At 38.8% G+C, this 17,995-nt stretch overlaps 1 long non-coding RNA gene across 1 annotated transcript; it reads left to right on the forward strand.

The window, feature by feature from the left end:
- The first annotated feature begins 3,786 nt into the window (after nucleotides 1-3,786).
- Nucleotides 3,787-17,787, forward strand: LOC149857247 (uncharacterized). Its single transcript, XR_016444077.1, has 3 exons — nucleotides 3,787-3,896; nucleotides 15,916-16,016; nucleotides 17,377-17,787. It is a non-coding gene; the product is annotated as an uncharacterized LOC149857247 (long non-coding RNA).
- Nucleotides 17,788-17,995: the final 208 nt, after the last annotated feature.

The raw sequence follows: 17,995 nt of genomic DNA on the forward strand, positions 1-17,995 counted from the left end.
TGGTGACCATAGAGACTGAAATCTGTTTCTAGAGAACAACAATGAAAAGCTTCCCTCTGTTACCTTATTAATACACATCATGTATAACATGGAGGCATCACCTCAGAAAGATCTAACATCATCGATAAAGGTAACCTAATACTGAATCTTGTCATGGATTTGTGATGTATCATAGGCACTTGTCTATGAACAGGGATGTGACAACTAATCTCTTTTCAGAGAGATTACAAATAACTATCAGTCAGCAAAAGAGTTACTCCTTTTGTTTTGGCTTTCCAGGAACATTCCAAAAGCCAGAGATGTGGTCATATAAATCATTTCCTGAATTATTCAAACAACGAACAAATTAATATCTGTAAACACACAGCTCACAAAAAAGCTGAATTCACATTCTTCACTGTGAATTTATTTCTAATTCTATTTTCTGCTAATCTGGAGGAGATTGGAACCAAATTTTACACTAAGAACATTTAACTATTGGAAGAATTCACCCAGGAATTTGGAAGAAATTTCTACCAGTTGAATTCTTTATATCAAAGCTCAATTACTTTCTCAAAGATATTCTCTAACAGAATTACAAGCTTGATGCAGAAACCATTTGGGGAAATGTGGGAAAAGAGACCAGATGATTACAACAGTCCCTTAAACTCCATGAAAATATAAACCCGAAAGACTTCCCGACCCTCTTTTTTTTTCTTACACTAGTATAAAACAGGGTAACTTCACTGAAGTTGATGAGTTAAAGTGATGGCATAAGTGGAGCTCCCTGGTTCAAGAAACAAGGTTGTGTCCAGAAAAGCCCACATTCTGAGAGTTCACTGTCATAACACCATGGTACAGATGAATCATGAAGCAATAATCCCTACAGAAACCTGCAATCTGAATCAGTCTCCCAAGTGAAAATGGAGGGTAGTTGTTGGACTGATATATCACCTCATCAGAAAATCTAAGGAAAAGTGATAAAAGCTATAATGGAACCCCAAATTCTATGTACTTAATTACTCTACTAGACAGACTTCTAGAGGTGTTCTTTGAGATATTTTGATTTTTGAGGAAACTCTTGTTTTGATGTTACGGCATTTGCAGTTTCCTTGTATATATCTGAGGTATTTTTATTCCATTTCAATTTGTCATACTAAATATTACCAATTACCAACTGAATATACCTCAAATGAAAAAGCATGCACAGGCCCTCATTTCTTCCAGTCCTGGCACCCTGTGCATTCATTTCTGCTAATGGAAAGTGATGTGAAAATGCTAAGAAATTTGGCATCTGAATTGTACTCACTTTCTACATGTGTATATGGTTTGATAGGGCAACAGAGGATTTAGTCCACCAGACTGCATTTCAGGCCACCTCGTGGACTTTAGTTAAAGAAATAAACATCTTCTCCTAATGGATGTCTTTCTGTCTCTCTGACCTTCAGATGCCATTTAATGGATCTCAAAACATGTGAGAAAGAACTGTCCTTATATCCCCATGAAAGCTTCATATATCTGGCTCCACCAGAGCCAGCTGGGTATTTTTAATGTTCACATTTGCCTGCCAGAGCTAACAGAAGACAGTCCAAGGAGACTCCTTTACACAGTGGAGGGAGACAGAATCGAAGTGATCAATTCCATCTCTCTGGCACCAGATTTAGAATCTTCTGCCAGCTATTTTCTTGAGGGTTGCTCTGGCAAAGTCCTTTTCAAGAGAAGCTGCAGTAGCAGCTGGAGCTTTTTGGCCATCACCACAAATAAAATGAATTAGTAAGATGATTAAACAGAAATGGAGTTAAAAGAAGTGCTGCCCAGCATTTTTAGATAGGGACAATTGATATTGTACAAAGTCATAGAGTTCATTATTAGCAATTAGACTATCATGTGCAGCAAATAACAATAATTCATACTGACACTTGATTTGTTCCATTTGAAACATCCAGCATCTTTCTTCTGCTCTAGGTGAAGATGGAAAAAGCCTTTTTCCCCGTAGGGAAGAAATTTCATTTCAAATATGACCTTTTTACTGCCTGTCACTGAGATTCTTGTTTTAGCCATTCATTAAACATATGTAATATATGTGATAGCGACATGCAAGGGCTCTTAGCAAGAAAAGGGAATATAGGATATTGAAGATCCTGAAAGATGGCAGAGCATGATGACAGGAGAAATCTGGTGGCACTGAGATGACAAACGATGAGCTTCTTCTGCACAGAGATATATTTCAGGTTCAGTTTACTGAAATATATTTGTCTAGATCATGAGTGATGTGTACAAGTCAATAAGAGTCAATCCATATACACAAAGAACTCATGCTTGGCACAACACTATGTCACAGAGAATATCCAAGCCTTCAATTCCAGATCTCCCATACATTCCTATTACATCAGAGGAAGCCAGGGGAGATATAGCTTATAGCATTTTATGAAAGTCAACATACTCAGACTCAGCTTGACTACTATTAACTATACTATTCCTGTTACAGGTATAGTTTTATTGCCTATGAGCCATGTTTATAGACCAGGACTCAATTTCAATGTCAAAGATATTTACTAAAAATACAGTGTCACTAGAGCCACTTTCTCATTTAAGTGTGGAAGCTGTTAGTCCCAAAATCCCAGGTGTTGGCATTCATAGGGGAAAACATAAGAGAAAGCTGGGGAGAATCCCAACTCTATTAAATCAAAGGGCAAAACTCCAATGGTGCCACAATTCATGAAGTTTCTAAGGTATATTGGCCAAATCATAAACAATTTTCTTCAGTCTATTAAAACTAAACCTTTAAGTATTACCAGAAATGAACTGGAAACTAGCTAATGTCCAAAGCATGAATGCAACATCTTTTTTCACCAAGCACTGTTAACAAAGCTGTGGCTCTAAGGTGAATTTGAGGGCCTCACTTACGCATAGATAGTTGTAGAAAGTCATGCTTGGTTAGGGTCACTATATGTCCAAGAGGAGGCAGAGATAGCACAGAGATGAATCAAAGAATGAGAGATAATCTTGCTGACACTAAGTGGAAAAGTGAAGTAAAAGGGAAAGCAATGCTATAGTCTTCATCCCTTTTTAATAGAGATGATCTCAAATTTATTCTGAATGTGGTAATTAGGAAAAAGAAAGAGATAACTTCCTCAGGTCAAAAGGGGAGCAGTCATTCACAATGCTGTCTTCTTTTAGCTGCCAAAACCTTGGATATTTCCCAGACTTCACCAAAGCAATGCCCTGTGCCTCACTTCTATGTCACATATTCAGCAAGTTCCTGTGGTTTCACAATTAAAGTCTGGTCTCTTTGCATCCAGAGTTCTGCTCCAAATCAGAAATGTCCAGAAATGATGCTAAAGCATATGCTTAACATCAGGCCTGCAGGGCTTCTAAAATGACCAGGAATACAAGGGAGGGGCCCACTGCTGGAAACTAGTATACAGAATCCACTTAGGAATGCATGTCATTAGCAGGAAGCAAGCGATGGCTGCATTAACTTCTAGAGTTCCCTGATACCACTTGACCTGATGCCACTGTCAGGTCCAGATCTGGCCCCTGAGGAGCCCCACAGTCTGGATCAAGCCCAGGGCCCAAGTGAGTTTTACACCCCCGTTTTAGGGCATCCAGGATCCTTCATTTCCCTGTTCTCTTATCCATGCATCTTCTTCTCTGGAATATGTAGTCTTCTCTCTAACTAGAATAGTCATTGCTCTGCCTAGTCCAACAGTCAACTGACCACTTCTCACTCATAAATTCTGTTTATACACTAAGAGAAAAAGTGGCTTCAACTCTGGTTTTAATATGGTGATTTTTTTTATTATGTTCATACCTGTCTTTGAGGAAGAGCATTGAGATCCTCCACTGCTGAGATTTCCCATTCAACATATACTGAGTCAGAAAAGCAGAGTCCTGTAGTTAAAGATTGGGACTTGGTAAGTGTGATTTCATTCTATTATTGTGACACAGTCTTTCTGTGACCTTGTACAACTCTCACAGGGTGCATCTATACCATGGTACTAATGTGATCAGCAGAAGAGGTTCCTCACCACACTCTGCCAACCCACTTCCACTAAAAGCTCCAAATCCAGAAATGTATCTGTGAAGCCATTTTGGGCCAACACTTTGCAATCTCTCTCAAACCTATCTGTGCCACTGTCAAGGGCATCTGCTGAGGATGACTTTGAAGAGTAGCTACACTAGGAACAGACATTTGAAAAGCCTGAGTCTGAACTGATTTGAACTTTGCAGGTTAGTTTAAACTGGCTAGGCTGAACTCGTTAGAAAATGGACAGACATTCTCTTTGGACTGAGGAAATTCAGGCACATGCCTGCAGTGGCTCAGGCTAGAAGCCAGGGGGGACTTAAGCAAGACCTCCCTTCCCTTCCACAGTGCTAAGATGAGATGTGGTATCGCCAGGTCCTGGCAGGATGCTCTGATTGGGAGGGGTTCCCCTCCCAACTCCCCACACTGCTCCTGACCAGCCCAGTAGGGAGTTGATAACAGCATTTAGCACCCTATCAAAAAAAACCAAAGGCCTGTCTCATTAATTCAAGCTCTTCTTTTACAGATTTTTCCAAGGAAGGAACATAGGGACATTACCAGCTACCTGTTGATTAGCTCCAAAAACCCCTAAGCAGATACTATTCTGTTTACTTTACACAGACACCTCTCAGCATTAGCTAGCATACCACATGCTCATTACCTTCTGTGCTGTTGGAGAGGGGAGAGGGAAATCCCTGCTTGAGTAGGGAGTGGTGAGGCAGGGATGGGACAAGGGAAAGCCAGGTAAATCCTGCTCTGCCTGCTACCTCTGCCTGAACTCCAGCTAGGGAGCAGGGGGATGGGGCCAGCCCAGCTATGGAGCAGAGAGCCCCACCCAGGGCTTCAAAGCATCTGGAATGTTGGGGGACTCTGGTTTAAATTAAACCAGGAAGGAGTCTGGGACAGACATTGCATAAACTGGTTTGACCCAAATCAGTTAAATCTGATACTACATTCAACCAGGTTTATCTCAAACTGGTTTCAGCCATTTTGAAACTGGTTTATGTGCACTGAATGTCTGTTCTGTTACAGGTTTAAATCAGTATCTGATCACTTAAACCAGTTTATGTATAATGTCTGCCCCTAGCCCAGGGCATTTCACTGTTTAGAGCATGTAAGCCAGACATGTTTGGGAGAGGTGCTGCTGGCACCATGTTAATCTTTTCATGCCTTAGAAGAATAGCAGTGGGATTAACAGAAGGCAGGTTAGGGATTCACCTTATAGACTAACTAATTCAGAGATGAATAAACTTTTGTGAGCCCAAACGCATTTCAGCCAATGCTACAAAAGGGTAAGTTTGTGCATCTTCTCATTTCAAATGTAAACTCTTCGGTGCCTAACAGAATAGGGCTCTGATCTTAGCTGGGTCCTCTAGAGGTGATTATAACACATATAAGAAATAACAACTGAAAGAAGACTTGTGGGTCACTGTTTCCTTTGGGTGGATAGTACCCAGACATAGCTTTCCATTCCCATGGCCTGTCAGGTATCATTGAATTACCTCCCATATGTCTAACTAAGAGTTAGTTATGAATGAGCTGATATCCTCCCCTCCTCACCCCCACTCCTTCTCCCCCCGCCCAGCCTAAATAAGGGCAGCAAATGAAATACATGGAATTTATATTAGATGGACAATTTCTCAGATTCAGATTTAGTTACTGTTGAATCTTGAGCAGCACTTTAAAGACATAAACCAAGAGTACCAACTTAACAATTGTCAGTAGGATTACTCAAACCTTGGCAGCATGCAAAGGCACCCAGAAAGGTAAAAATCATCCTGTCTAATACTTCTCAGTTTTCTATTTCCCTTAGTACACACTGTGTGGAATATGATGAAAATATAGTAAGAGTGTTTTGCTAATACAAAATATGCAGTACAGTTTAATAGAAAGTCTAATAATCTAAATAGTTATTAGTAATGAACTTCTACCAAATGTATTAAGTATCAAACTATATAATTTCTAATAAAATGTAACATAAAGTAGATGGATTATAATACTCAACAACCTCAGTGGCAGAGCTACAATTGAATTATATAAGAGAAAAAAACAGCTTTGTTCTGATTCCATAATTATAATGATCTACTATTATGATCCATCACTGGCATAGCAGTAGGTGAAGCAGTAATAAATCACTGTTATTTATAATGCAGCAAATCATGAAGAAGTATCATGAGGAGTTATAATTCACATTCACTTCAGATCATAATTATACATATATTGCATTATATTTTTGCATAGGTATATCAGTAGCGTAGTCATTTATAATCTGTCACACAGAGCCAAAACAAATGCAAACTAAGTAAAACTATTTCTTTATCCAGTGTATTTAATGTGTGCTTTAACTAACCAAAATAAGTACAAAGTGCAAGTGTTATGCATTACATTTTGCAAATTTAACTAATATATTTTTAATATTTTGTGTAAAACTCCCTAAGGAAATAGCTTTTGAATTCATGAGACCATAAGAAGTGTATTTTACATGCTTCAGAAACATGTATTTAGCAGTGTTCCTCTGTATTGCTTTGGGGGACTTGGCTGATAGTTTCTTAGTCAGATAGCCTTGATGGATTTTTCTTCTGGTTTCCAGAAAGATAAAGGTTCAAGGTTAACATGGAAATGCTACTTAAACCAGAATGGACTTTCATTCCAGGGAAAAGTTTTGTGATCTGAAATTATTTCTTCTTTCTTCCCCTCCCCTTTACCACTCCCATCCACCCTGATGAGAGAATTTTGTTATGTAAATCACGCAAGAAGTGCAGAAAAGCAATGACTGTAATATACACCTGTTTGGATCAGCATAGTTTATTATGACAGGGATTATACAGTCTTAGGCGTATTTACAAAGAATTTCATTCTAAAGTAGAGTGAAGCCCATGCAGCTTATTCTTCATAAATAAATACTTTAAAAAATCAGCCAGCACAAGATTAACATGGCCATAGAGATGTTGAATTATCTTGTTTTAAACTAATGCAAAAGTTGTTGAGGCGTGCTGGAAGCTAGGCCTTAGGTTTACTGTAAACTAGGCCATCTATTTCCTAGACAATCTTAATTTACTCATGTATAGGAACTGGATTCTAACCAGTGTGGGTGAGCACAGACAGAAGTGATAGTTTTTGAGTGATATGGCTCCTGAAAAAACTGAAAGAATTCTATAGCTGTGACTTAACACACATGCACTACTGCACAGCTGTTGCATACACTAACTTTTTAATGGTTGACTACATAAAAAATAAACCCTGGTAAGATCAGGTATTACACTGATACACTCAAAAGCAGAGTGCCGTAGGAAACGTGTTCCCTCCAGAGCAATCCAGCAATCCAGCAAATTGGATGCTTATCTTGCTGGGATCCTATGATCCCAGCTGACTTCCTGCCCTTTGGGCAGGGGGCTGGACTCGATCTTCCGAGGTCCCTTCCAGCCCTAAGGTCTATGAAAATCTATGAAATCTATGAAATTAAATTTCCATGTGGGGGACAGAGCTGAGCTGGGTTGGGTTGTGGGGTGATGCTCTACCTCATAATGCGTTATGTAAAGAACCATGAGTTAGAGCAGGGGCCTGTCTGTCTAAGCCCTAAATGTCCTTGGGCTACGTCTATATCACCTCCTTGCTGGGTTGGGGACCAGTGAGGACAAATAAACCGAGCCTTCTTGCTTCTACTCCCTAAATGACCCAAGCCTAGGTATATATGTCTTAAAGGAGTCCTGGGTATGTACCCCTGAGAGATGGCCTGAAAATGGTGCTGGGGAGCATATTCATGACTTCTGCGCAACCAATTTAAGAACTCTGCACTGCCTACTGACCTTGTAGTAGGATTGCTTTCTAAAAGAGTGGGAAGAAGTGAATGGGGGTTGTTTTTTGGCAGGACTTAGAAATCAAGCACAGAATTAATAGGCCAGAGATAACAGGGGATGAAGATGGTTTTAAGCAACACGTGCAGTCTCTAAATTCTACGAAGAACAGGAGAGCAGAACAGCTTCTTACATAAGTTATATATCCTCGGGAACTAAGTTTTGGCAGCCTCCCTAGGCTCACAGACCTATATTTGTCCTTAGATTTATAAACCCTAGGGCTCTGTCCTCACAAGCACGCACATGCCTCTTGCAGCATCTCAGATCCCTTTGAGATGCTGCAAGATGCATGTGTGGGAACAGAAAAAGCATTCCCCATGCTGCATATTTGCAGTGTGGGCTCAAAATTTGATACCTGGATATCCAGTTATTAAAAAATACCACAGAGGGAAAAAGTGGGGCAGAGCACAATCCCTGATCATGTCCTGAGGCAACCCTGGAGTTGGTCCTCCAAGACTGTTGCTCTGGCTTTTGGCCAGAACGTCCATATGGTGCTCTTGCTGCCCCAGGTGCTGTCAAGGGTAAGTCAGGGACATGGGGTGAGGGGATTTATGGATGTGGGTGGGTGTGAGGAGTGTCAGGGGGGTGTCAGGAGGTGTCGGGAGTAGCAGAGGGATGTCGGGGGTGTTGGGAGTGGAGGGGGATGTTGGGGGGGTGAGGAGTGGGGGGGAGATGTCCTGTCTGTGAGTGGTTTCATGGAGGGGCTTGAGCAGGGGCTGCCACACACCTGTCCCCACAACCCGGCTGCCGTGGCACCAGCAGAAGCAGGCAGCATGGCTGTGGCTCTGCTGCCAGCACAGCTGGTGGCAATGTGGCGCTGTGTGACCCAGGCTCTGTACATGCTAAATGGACCCGGCCCAGCCCACTTTGGATGGGCCAGGCTGGGTCAATTCAGCATGTACAGAGCCAGGGTCACACAATGCCATGTTGGGAACCGTACCCTGCCCTGCTTTTTTAACCCGGGTTTTATTTTGCTACCTGGATTTCTAGGTACCAAACTTTGAGCCTGCACTGCAAATATGCAGCACGGCAAACATTTTTTTGTTCCCAGTGTGCATCTTGTGGCGTCTCAAACTCTTTTGAGACGCCACAAGAGGCACGTGAGTGTTCGTCTGGACAGACCCTAGGAGTTCTTAATCACCCTTACAATTTGTCCCCAGGCCATAAGCAGCTGTGCTCCTTAGAATCTCTGCAGGATTCAACACCAGCAAATTTCTCCTGCTGCTAGTCTTGCCCTGGTACACACTGTACTGTGGTGGAACTCACAAAGAGGGCCCCAGCAGTCAGCTTCCGCCCCATAAGGATTCTTCTCCAGAATGGCACACGGCTTTTTGTAGCCATTGCTTTACAAAGCCTCTAGTCTCTTTACATGCCATCTTGGTAGGAAGTTTATCAGCCAGGTAAACCCAAAACCTACACGCTAGGAAACAATATAGGAATAGTATTTATGCTACTCCATGTTTTCATTCTTTTCTGCTATGGTCTTTCATTTGATCTCCTTCCCTGCAGATACATTCACAGCTCTTTTGACCTTTCCCCATCAGCGAGAAACTTCCAATTTAATTTTAAATGCCTTCCTTAACAATAAACTGGCCTCTTAAAAGATGCCTAAAATGAAGTTAGAGGCAACCCCCACCCCAAAAAAAATGAAAATAAAAAATTGGGCCTTTGAGAGAAGACTGAATGCCTAGAGCTATGTGTTAAAAATGCTTTGTGATACTCAATAGAGATTTCAAACAGATCAGTATCTACTTTTAAAAACATTTCTCAGAGCAAATCTGTCTATATCCTATTGATAGCAGGTACACTTTTTCAGTCTCATTCTCCTTCCAGTTAGGGCTTGATCTAAATCCTCAATCATTTCAGAAGCATTTAGATGAGTCCTATATAACAGGCAAAATGATGAGTAACTTCACTGAAACAAGAGAAGTTACACCAATACAAAAATGGTATGAAAGGGAGAAACACTCTAGAAAGAACTCAAATGTGAACCATTTTAAAGTTCAGGGTCTTTCAATGTTCCATTTTGGATTTCTCTCTTGATTATGTTGTTCACTCATAAAAATGGAAAGAATGAATTAGGTAGCTAAGTAACCCAGGCACAGTGTTAATATAGCTATAGGTTATCCTTCACAACATAAAAAGTTAATATTTCAGTTATTGAGGTATCCATTTACAACTATGAAAAAATAACACATTTTGAGTGTGTGTGACCACCACATAACCTCATAAATATTTGCTCTTACTAGCTATCCTGGCAAAAACAGTCAAAATCAATTACAGTTTTTAAGTGCTTAGGCAGAGTATAACTATATAGTTATAATGTTTTTTGTTTATTATTTTGATATTTCTATTTCCATGTGAATATGAAGCCTGGGGAGATAGGATCTCTGAGGGTCTCAGCAAAGTACTTCAAACCCCTATAGCTGAAAAGAATAGCATGACTCATATTCAAAATTGAGGAGCTCATCAAAGTAATCACTCACTTAACAAAAAGTTATTCTCTGTGGTTCAGAGAAATGAGATTTTAATGTCCATCTTCTTAAATTTGAGTGAATAAAGTTCCCACCTCTCAGCAGCTGCAAAAATCAGACAACTGTGATTCAGATGCCTAAACATTGATACAGATGCCCAGATTTTTACTATTCTTTTAAAATTATCCCTTGTACTATGAGAGAAAGCAGAAGACACCATAGAAGCAGTGTGCCAGTATGTGCACATTCAGTCACTCATGCCTTTGTAAGGTGCTCTATACTGCTCAGGACCGACATGTATTACAATACCTCTAACAACACATATGCACCAGCATTTCCCATATGTTGTAGGGAAATCTCGTGGTGCCTCGTGGTGAATACTGGAGAGAGAGGGCCTTTTCTACCAACTGATCTTAGAAAAAGGCTCAGTGGCATGTCTAAAGCAGGGCAACTACCCCGGGTGCCAACTTGTGACAGGAGAAAGGTGAAAAGAGCAGCTGTCACTGGCAGCCACATTTCTGCAACCATGGTCATGCCAGTGGCAACCAGAAGTCGCTGCTCCCCCAACTGTGCCACTATGCTATTGAAAAAGTAATAATGGAGGGGAGATCAAAGGAAGTAGTCTCAGTCTCAGCTTCCTCAAAATGGCAGGAGTCACTGGAAACCAGATAAGATGGCACATTTTTTTCAGGGCCCTCACTATCAGACACTTCATCTATGTGGGCCCGACTGATTATAGTTGTGTGGCCCTGATTTACACCAGCCAAGAACCTGCCCCTTTATGGCTATGTTCTGGGGATCAGGTAGAGACATCTGTCTGATAAATAGCTCATTTTGCAATCACTATTGTATAATGTTGTATTTTGACAGGTGCATAAACTTCACATGAGCTTTACATAAATATTAAACAGCTTTTCTAAAAATGAAAGCTCTGAAATGAACACAGTTCCCTAGGCTGGCCTTAATAATTATTCTAAGGAAAGGCTTTCTGAAGAAGAAAGAGAAAAAGATTTCTCTAGGGACTGAGTGTTGGGCAATTTGGTTATATTGTACTGCATGAATATCTGTTTCAGGTGCTATCAGACTGTACTGATGATGAGGGTTCTGTAGCAAGCTTTGTTTTGCTTCCCTTTGGTTTCTCCTCTTTTACAGTTCCACGTTATCTCTTTTCCACTATCCTGAAGGGAGATATTTACTATAAATCTGCAAGGGTATCACAGAATGTGATCAAGGCTGAGTGAACACACAAGAAGACTTAAGAAAGTAAACATATTATAAAATAAATGAAGATGTTTCCTCTAGTTGCTATTCCTATTGTGCTCCCCTCTTCACACTCAGATAGCCTTTCTATTGTCCATCCTCTTTCCTCTAGTGGCATCAGCTGCCATCCCTGGTTGGTAGGTCTTTGTTTCCTTAGAGGCACTTAAAAGATAAATCCCAAGGTCTTTAGACTTCTTGTTTGACAGACATTGATTTTACACAGAATGCACACAGCTCTGATGCACTTATTGCAATCAACATGAAAAATACTGCCATACTATTTCTAAGGATGTCTTTGTGTTGTCTCCTACCACAGGAGATCATTTAAAAAGGATGATATTGCTGGTGCCTTCTGTTTAATTTCTTTTTGTAAAGATGCTCTACTTTCCTTTGGCCTTAAGTGCAGTATGTAAAGTAAGTTTTGTTGGAAGCTACACTTTTGTTATAAATGCCAGAAAAAACAGCAGTCTAAATGATCTCTTCCTCCATCCTACTTATAACACTAGTAATTACAAAGAATATAGTCTCTTTTTAAGGTACTTTATGTATATTAACTAAATTTCCTCTAATGTCCCTGTATTATAATTAAGTACCCCACTGCTAATTCCACATTTACAAAAGGGACAATAAGAGATTATGTGTTGCCCAAGGTCACAGAAAGACTTGGTTTCAGAACCGAAATTAGAAGCCTGGAGTTCCTCCACTGAAACCTTTACACCGTGACTCTTTGCTTAATAATTTTTTTTAACTAATATCTTTCTGTGCATTCCTTGAAATCTTTTTAATATACCATGAATAAGGTACTGAAATCCTAAGGAGATCTTCCATGTATGTAATTATGTCCCTCTGTCTACATCAGCCTCCTTTTACTTACTAGCTCTCCCAACAAAACGTATCCTGCTCCTTGTATACCGAACAGAGCTCTGTGGAATTTACTCATCAAAACTGTTGCTATTCTGTTTTGAACAAGTTTGCAATCCTAACTTCTGTTTTTGGAAAATGACTACATTTGCTTTTTGATCCTTCTTTCTCTCATAATCAAATGCCATTCACTTGACAAATGTATTTCATCTTTATATATTTATACCTTCCCTTGCTCATAAGCAGGTAAAGATAAAGGCATGTTCTCTACATATAAGGCCTAAGTTCTGGTGAAGTGACATTCAAACTTAGATTTTCAAAGACATTTCCACGGGAGTCAGTGGGCTACATCTAGAAGTGTTTTGTTAAAATGACATTTTATTAGTGATGGCCTTATACTTGAAAGTTTATTTTTCAGCTGATTTTATTTGACATATAAACATTATATGCTCATATATATATACACATTCCAACAAACTACTAAAATCTGCATTAATTTAACTCTTTACTATATAGATAATATAAATGTTATTGTCTCTTTAGTTACAACTTGTATCATATAAACTGTTTTGAATCAAGATATTACTTCATTATTTTAGCAGTTGCCTTTTTCAGTATGCAAGGTACTAATTTTTATGCATAAATTTGATATATTATACTGAATCCTAGGCCATCATGTTACCAAGACTATATATGATGAGGAAAGTCAGCCTGAACCACAAATTCAAAGGCTCTGATCTAATTAAATATGAAATTTAATTGCATTAGTTTATTTAAAGTAAAGTGAGAGAACTTCAGAGATGTAAAGATGAGATTTAAGAATGACAAGGCAGGCTCTAGTACTGTGGTCCATTTACCAATTATAGATGTTTATATTCCTTTTAGTAGTTGAATCAATTACTACTATAGTCTAAATTTGCAACTGTATTAAGCTGATTTTAAAATATGTATTTAACAGTAGTTTCAATCATCATATGATATAGTAATAACATATAACATTACTTTTTAAATAATATTGCTTCCCTACTTTTATCTACCATTTATCCTGACTGTGGCCAATTTTACTGATACATTAGGTGCCAATAAAATATACTTTATTTATATAGGGTTGTAATGAAAATAAAATAGAGCTTCTTAGGGTATGTTCAGGCATTCGTGGAGAGTAGATGGTGTTAAAAAGGCCACCTGATTTAAGGTAAGTCAGTATGGGGGCTAGCAGGATCAGGGAAGCTAGCAGGGTCCCCCCCACACACACTATGGGCTATTTTTAGCTCCCCAACTCCCCACCCCCAGTGAACTCACCACCACAGTCCTGCCTGCCCCTTCCCCCACCACAACCACTTCAGTTGGCTCTCAGCACCAGCGAATACCACCACAGTAAAACTGGTACTTGGAGCGGCTTGCAGGAAGAGGAACCTGGCAGGCTCAGCGGGGGCAGCCAGTCCATGGGTCGGTCGTCCATTTGGTGGAGGGTTGAGGGGACTAAAATTAGACTGGTGTCAGGGGCACATGTAGGAAAAGTGCAGCCACATGGCTGGGACCAGTGGCTGGGCTTTTCCAACTCTGAAGCTGTACTGGGAACTGTTCAGAAGTTCATTTAGACCAGTCTTTCATGACCCAATACAAGTTAGACTACCTTTGAGGTACATTTAATTTATATTGGGTCAGCCATTTTTAAGCCAGTCTACTATACTTTCTGAACTTCTGTACACTTCAAACTTAGATCCCTAGTTAGGTCAATCTAAGTAAGGTCTGTACCTGGGCAAACTAAATTTGATTGGGGTGAGGAGGGGGAGGAGGCATTTTAAATGTGATCTAGCTTCCCCAAATGTCTGTGCCTAGCCTTAGCCTTTAAAAGAAATGGTGATAGCAAACTAAACGTCAAAAGTAATTCTGAAATAGTGGAAGAAAGCCAACTATAAGCTTGTATGAATACAAAGAAAAAAACGCTAAAAGAAAGCAAAAATGTATGACTAAAACCTGGGAGGTTATTTATTTCAGTTCTAGGTCCTGAACATGTAAGCACTTGTGCTCATGAGCAACTTTATATGGGGAAGGAAGAATTGAGTCCCAGAGTATCTAACCATGCCATCATTTCCAAAATAAGGGCCTATAATTTTAACCAGAAAGTTTTATAGGTTCATTATGAGACAGAATTATCAGGAAAACATTTCTAAAGGGTCTGTTTTTCTGCAGGGAACAAGTTCATTTGAATTGGAATTAGAGACATTTAGCAAAGAAAGGCTACCAGAAAATTTAAATTTTACCTGTTTCTATTTTCAAAATTTAGTCTTCCACAAATCCCTACTCTTAAAGTTTCCGTAACCTTATTATGTATTTTCTTATTTGAGAAAATTCATTTAAGTCAGGCAAATAGCTTCACTGAAGTCATTTGTCCAACTGAATTCAACTGAATGGGTCCAAGGAATAAGGAAGAAGATTTTTATGAGTAAGGACTGCTAGGCTACATTAGTCTTTTTCTGGGAAGATCTTTTTTCTGGCACATCCAAAGTAAGGAAACTCGCAAACTAGCAAGCAGTAGTTTTCTAAAGACCCTTCTGAATTTCATGGACAGGCTTTATCATGTGTGATTTCCATTCCATTTCCATCATCTCTGTTATAGCATAAAATTTCATCAAGTGTAAATGTCAGATCTTTTCTTTATTATTTGCTAATGTCATAAAAATTTGAATTGTTTGCTTTGTTAAAGGGCTTACTGAGCATTGACTTTTCTTTCTTTGTATTTTACAACCAAAAATGTTTTAAAAAATAAAATAATAAAAAATCATCCCATCTGAAATGGAATTTAAATAACAGAACAAGGTTTGCTGTTATCATAAATGTATAAAGTACTTTGTGAGTAATAAAATGGATCATGGATTCAGGATAATTCAAACTGAAATGTTATGTTCAGTATCAAGATTAGATTACATTAATGCAGTTCATTTTAAATGGTTTAAAGGCCATCAGATGCATGTGAAAAGAATCTGTATCATAACTTAGAAATAAATAGACTGAGACATTTGTTTATAATGTCAGTGCTAAACAAATCTATTACTACATTTCTGCATGTAGCATTACATTACCACTGCTATTAAACAAACAGAGCATGAAGATAAATTATAGCTTTAATTATAAGCATTACCTTTGCATATTTATTAATTTAGAATGGAGCGATGTTCACCAACCTTAGGTTATTTATATTCGCTAACATTTTAATTAACTTTTTTGTATTTATGCTATATATTTGTTGCTATTGGGCATATGTAGCTAGCAACGTGATCTCAGTAATTTAACTTATCACAATATGTATTATCGATGAAATCATAGGAGACTGTTACAACTAGTGTTGCAATGAGTTGAGTACAGAAGAGTCTGATGGAAAAACCCCTTCAAGCTCGCACCATTTTTAGCCACAAGCTCCAGACTTACTTTTCTTTATTACATTTATCTATGACAGGTGCCTACTGGACTTCAGAGAAAGCTACCTGCCTACCTCGACAAGTGGTCCTGTTTGACAATATTTGACTACTTCTCTGTACCTCCTTGCATTCTAAAAAGGTAGAAAAAAAATTCAGGTGTCTATGCTTATTGTGTCTCCAGAATGAACAGCGAAATTGTTAGTTCTACAGGTCAAATTATGGTTTTGGTTTCAATTTGACAATATCCTTGTATTCAAATTATGCCCTGAGCTACACCTCTATAATTTATTCATTACAACTCATTTAAGAGAAATGTGGTTGCAAGGAGGGATTAAGGGCGTAACAAAATGGCCTGAAAAAAATCTGTTACTGGTTATGTGTGAGAAGGGAGGAAAACTGCTTAAGTTTCAATGCCCTAGATCAGTTAGAAGTGCTCACAGCTAGAAAAGGAGAAAATAAGCTTAACTATGGAGTCTTTACTGCTATCCTATAATGAATCTCTCTGTGGGAGTCTCAATTGACTTGCACTGACTTCAATAAGAGTTGGATTAGGCCCATATTCAGAACTTTGACTTGAATGCAAGCCCCACAAATGGATGACTTAAAAGATAGGGGCTTTTGTCTAGTTCTGGTTGTGCAGAATATGTGAGAATGTGATGAGATAAAATTTTATTACCATTTACCTTGGGATAGTTGCATTATCAATGGGTGACAAGTTATGAAGGCCATCCCACAGAAATACTATTAAAACTCATATAAATCCTGCTACTAAATACCACATTATGCCATAATTTATTTTGTTTATGCCACATGTTTGAGAGAAATGATATTTCTAGTTTTAAAATAAAAATTATTGATACTGTTATATTCATCTCCTTACAAAGCTAGAGTTGCCTTAGTTACCATGAGTCACAGTAAATAAAACAAGCCAACTGTGCAGGATTTGGAGTGGAGTTAAAATGAAACTAACATGTTTTTAAGAAACTAGATAAAAATCCTAAACTAGGTTTTTTCAAGGTTTTAAGTCTTTAAAGAAGTGGGAAGTCTGGATCCTACAAAATTTTACTCCCATGAGTAGTTTCAATTTTTTTCAGAAGACCTGTTGTGTTGAAATCAGTGTGATTAGCATTATAAGTAAGAACTATTCATGCAACTGCTGTTTTGCAGAATCAGGTGGTTAAGACTCAAAGTCAATAAGAGTTTTTGAAACAACTCGTCTGAAATTAGGCAATTTTTATCTTTGGTTTCTAAATATGGGTTCAGCTTTGTCATTCTGGCTGCCCTACTTCGAAAACCCTGGCCTAAATGCACTGCTCACCACTAAAAGTCAACCCAGGCCAAGAAATATCAGAATTGCATCTGACAACTACAGCAACTTGAGCATTTCCTTATAACAAAATATCACTGGGGTACAAAAGCTATTTAAATGTGCTAATTTTTTTAATTTACTTTTTAATGATGATTACTGCATTATTGATTATGTATCATTTATTTTACAGTTCTATTTTTATTGCGTCTTGGAAAGGCAGTCTAAAAAAATTACCAACATCAAGTGTTTATACATCTTACTGTGCCCAATCAAGATAGAATTAAGATACCTGTAGAAGAAAAACACCTCCAGTGTACTGGACAGAATGCAGTGAGTCCTAGATCTTGATTTAAATTTACAAAGATATTGCTATACATTCTCTTCAGCTCAAACATGCCTGTATTTGAGGAACACAATGGATTGGGTCCCCCCTTTAAAGTAAGGTTCACAGGAGTTAGTGCTGATCAACCACTCTCCTACCTCCTCCCTGCTTTTTTTTCACTACAAGCAGACATCTCCTTCCCCTTCTCCTTCTCACCTCCTCCTGGGTCATTTTGCCACAGTACCTGTCCCCAGCCATAATTTAGCCCCTTCATTCAACTTTCCCATGATTTCTATTATGCCTGTGGAAACCAGAGGCACAGCTGGCCCCTCCCCACACACCTTACACTTTCCCTCCAATGGTGCTGTTTGCCCACCCTTCATTACAACTACTAATAACATCTCTGTTTTTAATACTGTAGCACTTGGATTATGCTGTTTTAATAAATATTCCAAGGCTGAAAAGTACATTCAAAATAGTTATCTTT

Source organism: Crocodylus siamensis, chromosome 9 (genome assembly GCF_052110815.1).
Source record: "Crocodylus siamensis isolate JL-2025a chromosome 9, ASM5211081v1, whole genome shotgun sequence".
Lineage (NCBI taxonomy): Eukaryota > Metazoa > Chordata > Crocodylia > Crocodylidae > Crocodylus > Crocodylus siamensis.